A 6,626-nucleotide genomic window follows, 5' to 3' on the forward strand; every position below is an offset into this window, starting at 1 on the left:
CATTAAAATTCCAGAAAATGTCATGGCATTAGAAGCTTCTTGATGGCTAATTGACATCATTTGAGTCAATTGGAGGTGTACCTGTGGATGTTTTCAAGGCCTACCTTCACAAACTAGTGCCTCTGCTTGACATCTGGGAAAATCAAAAGAAATCAGACAAGACCTCAGAAAAAAACAATTGTAGACCTCCACAAGTCTGGTTCATCCTTGGGAACAATTTCCAAACGCCTGAAGGTACCAAATTCCTCTGTACAAACAATAGTACACAAGTATAAACACCATGGGACCACGAAGCCGTCATACCGCTCAGGAAGGAGACGCGTTCTGTCCCTAGAGATGAACGTACTTTGATGCGAAAAGTGAAAATCAATCCCAGAACAGCAGCAAAGGACCTTGTGAAGATGCTGGAGGAAACAGGTACAAAGTATCTATATCCACAGTAAAACGAGTCCTATATCGACATAACCTGAAAGGCTGCTCAGCAAGGAAGAAGCCACTGCTCCAAAACCGCCATAAAAAAGCCAGACTACGGTTTGCAACTGCACATGGGGACAAAGATCATACTTTTTGGAGAAATGTCCTCTGGTCTGATGAAACAAAAATAGAACTGCTTGGCCATAATGACCATCGTTATGTCTGGGGAAAAAAGGGGAGGCTTGCAAGCGCAAGAACACCATTCCAACCGTGAAGCACGGGGGTGGCAAGCATCTTTGTTGGGGGTGCTTTGCTGCAGGAGGGACTGGTGCACTTCACAAATAGATGGCATCATGAGAGGAAAAGTATGTGGATATATTGAAGCAACATCTCAAACATCAGTCAGGAAGTTAAAGCTTGGTCGCAAATGGGTCTTCCAAATGGACAATGACCCAAGCATACTTCCAAAGTTGTGGAAAAATGGCTTAAGGACAGCAAAGTCAAGTATTGGAGTGGCCATCACAAAGCCCTGACCTCAATCCTATAGAAAATGTGTGGGCAGAACTAAAAAGCCGTGTGCGAGCAAGAGGCCTACAAACCTGACTCAAAGGCGGAAGTGTTGCTAACATTTACGATAGCAAATTTCAATTTACAAAAAAAAAAATGACGTTTTCGTCTTTTGAGCTTCTAGTCATGAAATCTATTGCAGCCTACTCACACTTTTATATAGCCACTGTTTATAGGCCTCCTGGGCCATATACAGCGTTTCCTCTCTGAGTTCCTTAATTCCTATCAGACCTTGTAGTCATAGCATGATCATATATCTCATTATTTGGTGATTTTCCAAAACCTTAGTGTATGTAAACTTCCGACTTCAACTGTAATTCAATCAATACACGTAGATGGATCATAGCGTAACAGGGCGGAAGGTAGCCGAGCGGTGGGCCAGCAACCAACATGTCGCTAGTTCGAATCCCAGAGCCGACAAGGTAAACAAATCTTTATGTGCCCTTGAGCAAGGCACTTATCCCTAATTGCTCCAGGATCTCCATTGATAAAGGCAGTCCCTGGCTGTGACCCCACTCTCCGAGTTGGAATATTACAACAAAACATTTACAATTAACACATGCTGATTAATACACACTTGTACATGTGTGAAATAGGACAAATACAAGCACTAACTAAACGATGATATAATATACTGACCATAGAAGTAGAATCACTAGAAAGGGAATATCCCGTTCAAGTCAATGGATATGTGTGTCATTTTAAAGTGGTACTGACCACATTAACTAGCTAGGGCCAGGAGTTGTACTGATGATCATGCATGTGTGTGTTAATGACCAGGAGTTTTTTTYCCCRACCCTATGASATGCAGTGACCTCTGTATCTAACCTCATTGAACAACATCCATAAGCTGGAAAAGTCGTATTAATGTCTTCTTCTTGTTCTTCCATGTGTTATGCTCMAGGCCTGCACCATGCTGCTGGTGACCCTGTTTGTCTACGACGTTTTCTTTGTTTTTATTACTCCTCTCTTTACCAAGGTACGTCACAGTGGATCCCTTCCTTTTTAAATAGGAAATATTGATACCTTTTAATTATAAGGCGCTTTTTGTTACAGGATACATTTCTGATATTTTGAACAATTATTGGCAAAAAAGCTGATCTGATTGGTCAAAAGGACCAATTAGTGAAAAAAGATAAGACTTGACGGTGGCTATACAGGCTGTGCTATACAGGAGGTGCTATACGGCGGTGCTATACAGGCTGTGCTATACAGGCGGTGCTATACAGGAGGTGCTATACAGGCGGTGCTATACAGGCGGTGCTTACAGGCGGTGCTATACAGGCGGTGCTATACAGGAGGTGCTATACGGCGGTGCTATACAGGCGGTGCTATACAGGCGGTGCTATAACAGGAGGTGCTAATAACGGAGGTGCTATACAGGAGGTGCCTATACAGGCCGTGCTATACAGGCCGTGCTATACAGTGCCTTCAGAAAGTATTCCTTCTTTTCACTGTCGTTTAGGTTAGTATTGTGGAGTAACTGCAATGTTGTTGATCCATCCTCAATTTTCTCATATCACAGCCAATAAACTCTGAAACTGTTTTAAAGTCACCATTGGCCTCATGGTGAAATCCCTGAGCGGTTTCCTTCCTCTTCGGCAACTGAGTTAGGAAGGACGCCTTTATCTTTGTAGTGACTGGGTGTATAGATAATTAATAACTTCACCATGCTCGAAGGGAGATTCAATGTCAATTAATTTTTTACCCATCTACCAATAGGTGCCCTTCTTTGCGAGGCATTGGAAAACCTCCCTGGTCTTTGTGCTTGAATATGTGTTTTAAATTCACTGCTCGACTGAGGGACCTAACAGATAATTGTATGTGTGGAGTACAGAGATTAGGTAGTCATTCAAAAATCATGTTAAACACTATTATTGCACACAGGGTGAGCATGCAACTTATTATGTGACTTGTTAAAAGCACATTTTTACTCTTGAACTTATTTAGGCTTGCCATAACAAAAGGGTGTGAATACTTTCTGAACGCAATGCATGTGCTATACATGAAGCAGTAACTAACTGGCTAGATAAATGGACTAGATTATCAGTGTTTCCCAAACTCGGTCCTAGGGCCCCCCCTTGGGTGAACTTTTTTTCCTTCTTCCTAGTACGACACAACTGATTCAAATAACCAACTCATCGTCAAGCTTTGATTATTTGAATCGGCTGTGTAGTGCTAGGACAAAAAACAACACGTGCACCTAGTGGGGGCCCCGGGACCAAGTTTGGGAAACCCTGCATTAAGCCACTACCGTGTTGTTGTCCTGTGTTTGTCTCCTCAGAGTGGTCACAGTATTATGGTGGAGGTTGCGGCTGGGCCCTCTGACTCCTCCACACATGAAAAGGTACAGTGGGCATCGATTTGATTTGATTAGGTCTCATAKSACAGTTGTTCTTTCACTTGAACTGATGTAACAATAGAAGGCTGTAATAATGTAATAATGGAGGATGCTCACTGTCCTTGCTGGCCTTCCTTCAGCTTCCTATGGTGCTCAAAGTGCCCCGCCTCAACTCCTCCCCTCTGGCTCTGTGTGACAGGCCCTTTTCTCTGCTTGGATTTGGCGACATCTTAGTACCAGGTAATACTACTCTACTACTGTACTGTAATTTTTCCTAGCTAGTATTTTACTACTGTGTACTCTTTACTACTGTACTATAACTCTTACTACTGTACTGTACTGTTTACTACTGTACTATACTCTACTGTACTATGCTCTACTGTACTGTATTTTACTACTGTATTTTACTACTGTACTCTACTATGTACTATACTCTACTACTGTACTGTATTTTACTGCTGTACTATACTCTACTGTACTGTATTTTACTACTGTACTCTACTACTGTACTTATGCTCTACTGTACTGTATTTTACTACTGTACTATACTCTACTGTACTATACTCTACTGTACCTATACTCTAATGTTACTGTACTCTACTGTACTCTACTACTGTACTGTACTCTACTACTATCTGTATTTTACTACTGTACTATAGTCTACTACTGTACTGTGTATTCCACTACTGTACTCTACTCCTACTGTCTCTACTACTGTACTAGTACTTCTATTACTGTACTGTACTACTTACTATACTCTATTACTGTAACTGTACTCTAGTACTATACTCTTACTACTGTACTATAACTCTATTACTGTACTCTCTACTGTACTATAGTCTACTACTGTACTATACTCTATTCTGTACTCTACTCTACTGTACTATAGGTCTACTACTGTACTGTACTCTATATAGTCTACTACTGTCTGTACTCTGCTCCTGTTATCGTACAAATCTAACTCCTGTTATGGTATCATTCTGTGGCGAGATATCTGCACTCGTCTGAGCTGACCATGTTGTTTCTCTCTCAGGTCTGCTGATAGCCTACTGTCACAGGTTTGACATCCTCATGCAGTCCTCACGGTTCTATTTCCTGGCCTGCACTATCGGTAAGACCAACACATTTCTATTGTCTTTTTGATAGTCAAAAACGTCATTTGTGTGTAGAGTCCTTTTTATAACAGCTAGTATTTGTTCAAAACAAGCAGTAACATACCTGCTTCATTCTTTTCTTCCCCTTTCCCCTCCCCCTCTCCTCACCCTCCCTTCTTCCCCTTTCCACCTGCTCTCTCCTCCCCTCTCCTCCACCCACCCTCTTCCCATCTCTCTCTCCCTCCCCATCTCCACTCCCTCTTTTCCACTCTCCCTCTCCCTCCCCTCTCCACCCTACCCCACTCTCCCTCCCTACCCCTCTCCTCTCCCTCCCTTCCACCTCATCCACTCTCCCTCCCTCCACCCACTCTACTCCCCTCCCTCTCCCCTCCCTCTCCAATCACCACTTTCTCCTCTCTCCTCTCCACCCACTCTCCTCTCCCCTCATCCACTCTCCTCTCCCTTCCCCTTTCCACCCACCCCACTCTCCTCTCCTCCTCTCCCACCACTCCCCCCACCACTCTCCTCGTTCCCTCCCTCTCCACCCATCTTCCTCTCCCTCCCCCTCTCGCCCTCCACCCCCCCTATTCCTCCCACCATTCTCGCTCTCCCCCACCCACTCTCCTCTCCCTCGCCCTCTCACCCACTCTCCGCTCTCTCTCGCACTCTCTCTCCCTCCCTCTCACTCTCCCCTAGCCACTCCCCTTCTTACCTCTCCACCCACTCTCTGGCCTGGCTACCTCTCCACTCACGTCTCCTCTCTCTCCCTAAACCACTCTCCTCCCCCTCTAGTCCACTCTCCTCCCCTGCTATCCAACTCTCTCCCCCTCTACCACTCTCCTCTCACCTCTAACCCATCTCCTCTCTCTCCCCCTAATCCACTCTCTTCCCCCTAACCACTTCTCCTCCCCGTAGTCCTCTATCCACTCTCGCTCGCCCTACTAACCCACTCTCCTCGGCCATTCTACCCCCTCTCCTCACCCACTCCTCCTCTAACCACTCTCCCCTCTATCCATTCTCCTCCCGCCTCATCTACCACGTCTCCTCCTCCCCTCACCTGTCCTCTCCCTCCCCCTGCTACATCCCTCTCCCTCCTCCCCTCCTATCCTCACTGCTCTTACTGCTGTCCTCCTCTCTGTCTCTCGCCCCGTTCTCCAACTTTATCTCTCCTCTCCTCCCCTTCACTGTTGCTACCTAGAAACAAGAGTCTCACTCTCCTCTGCCCCCCTCTTCACCCATCTCTGTCTTTCCCCTCTGAAGGTTCTTGGTATCTTGGGCTGCATCATCACGCTTTTGTAGCTCTGGCCCTGATGCAGATGGGTCAGCACGGCCTGTTATACCTGGGCCTTGCACCTCCTCTCCAGCCTGGCGGTGGCGCTGTGGCGCAAAGAGCTGCCATTATTCTGGACAGGAAGTGGATTTGTGGTGATTACCAGTTTGATATGAGTGTCTTCTTCTTCTACGGAAAGAAACATTTCTAGTGTTTTGTACCACAAAGTGAACCTAGATTTTAAAGTTGAGTACCGTAACCCCCGGAAACTAACTAGATATAATCCGCTTCTYCGTTCCAACATGCTGTTTCTGTTTCCTGTCCCCCTGCTCTGCTCCGCCCCTTCCTGTTCTATACTGTCATTTTACTGTGGATTCTCTGCTTTGCTGCTGAGGGCTCCAGGGTCTGTGTCTGTCACCCGCCTGTATTCTCTCATTGTATTCCTCTGCTCCTAGATAAGTGTCATATTGTCTTAATAGATTGTCCTGTGGTGTTAGAATAGATACTTCTAGGGTCATTAAACACTATTGGTGGGTAGAGTCATGATSAATTCACACAKTGACAWCATGAATAGTATCTGGTGATGACAAGGGGAGTGTACTGAACTGTCTCTCACCCATTTTCTCTGAACTGCAAATTGTGAAGATGCTTCTATAAGCTACTGGGTTTGAATATGGTGTGAAACGAGGTGCTCTGAAGCAACTTTCCCYTCTGTGTGTCTGAGGTAGCCTGGTCCCCAAATATGTTTGTGCTGTATGGCCAACCCAGGGCACCAGTTTTATCTGAGGTGTTTTCTAGCTCAATGTACAGCCATACCTCTGGTCTACCAGGCTGGCTAACACACTCCTCCGGTCTACCAGGCTGGCTAACACACTCCTCCGGTCTACCAGGCTGGCTAACACACTCCTCCGGTCTACCAGGCTGGCTAACACACTCCTCC

At 45.6% G+C, this 6,626-nt stretch overlaps 1 pseudogene; it reads left to right on the top strand.

Annotated features, from left to right (window-relative positions):
- Nucleotides 1-6,626, top strand: part of LOC111956817 (signal peptide peptidase-like 2B) — a 33,537-nt pseudogene that overhangs the window by 18,562 nt on the left and 8,349 nt on the right.

Source organism: Salvelinus sp. IW2-2015, linkage group LG32 (assembly GCF_002910315.2).
Source record: "Salvelinus sp. IW2-2015 linkage group LG32, ASM291031v2, whole genome shotgun sequence".
In the NCBI taxonomy this organism is placed as follows: Eukaryota; Metazoa; Chordata; class Actinopteri; order Salmoniformes; family Salmonidae; genus Salvelinus; species Salvelinus sp. IW2-2015.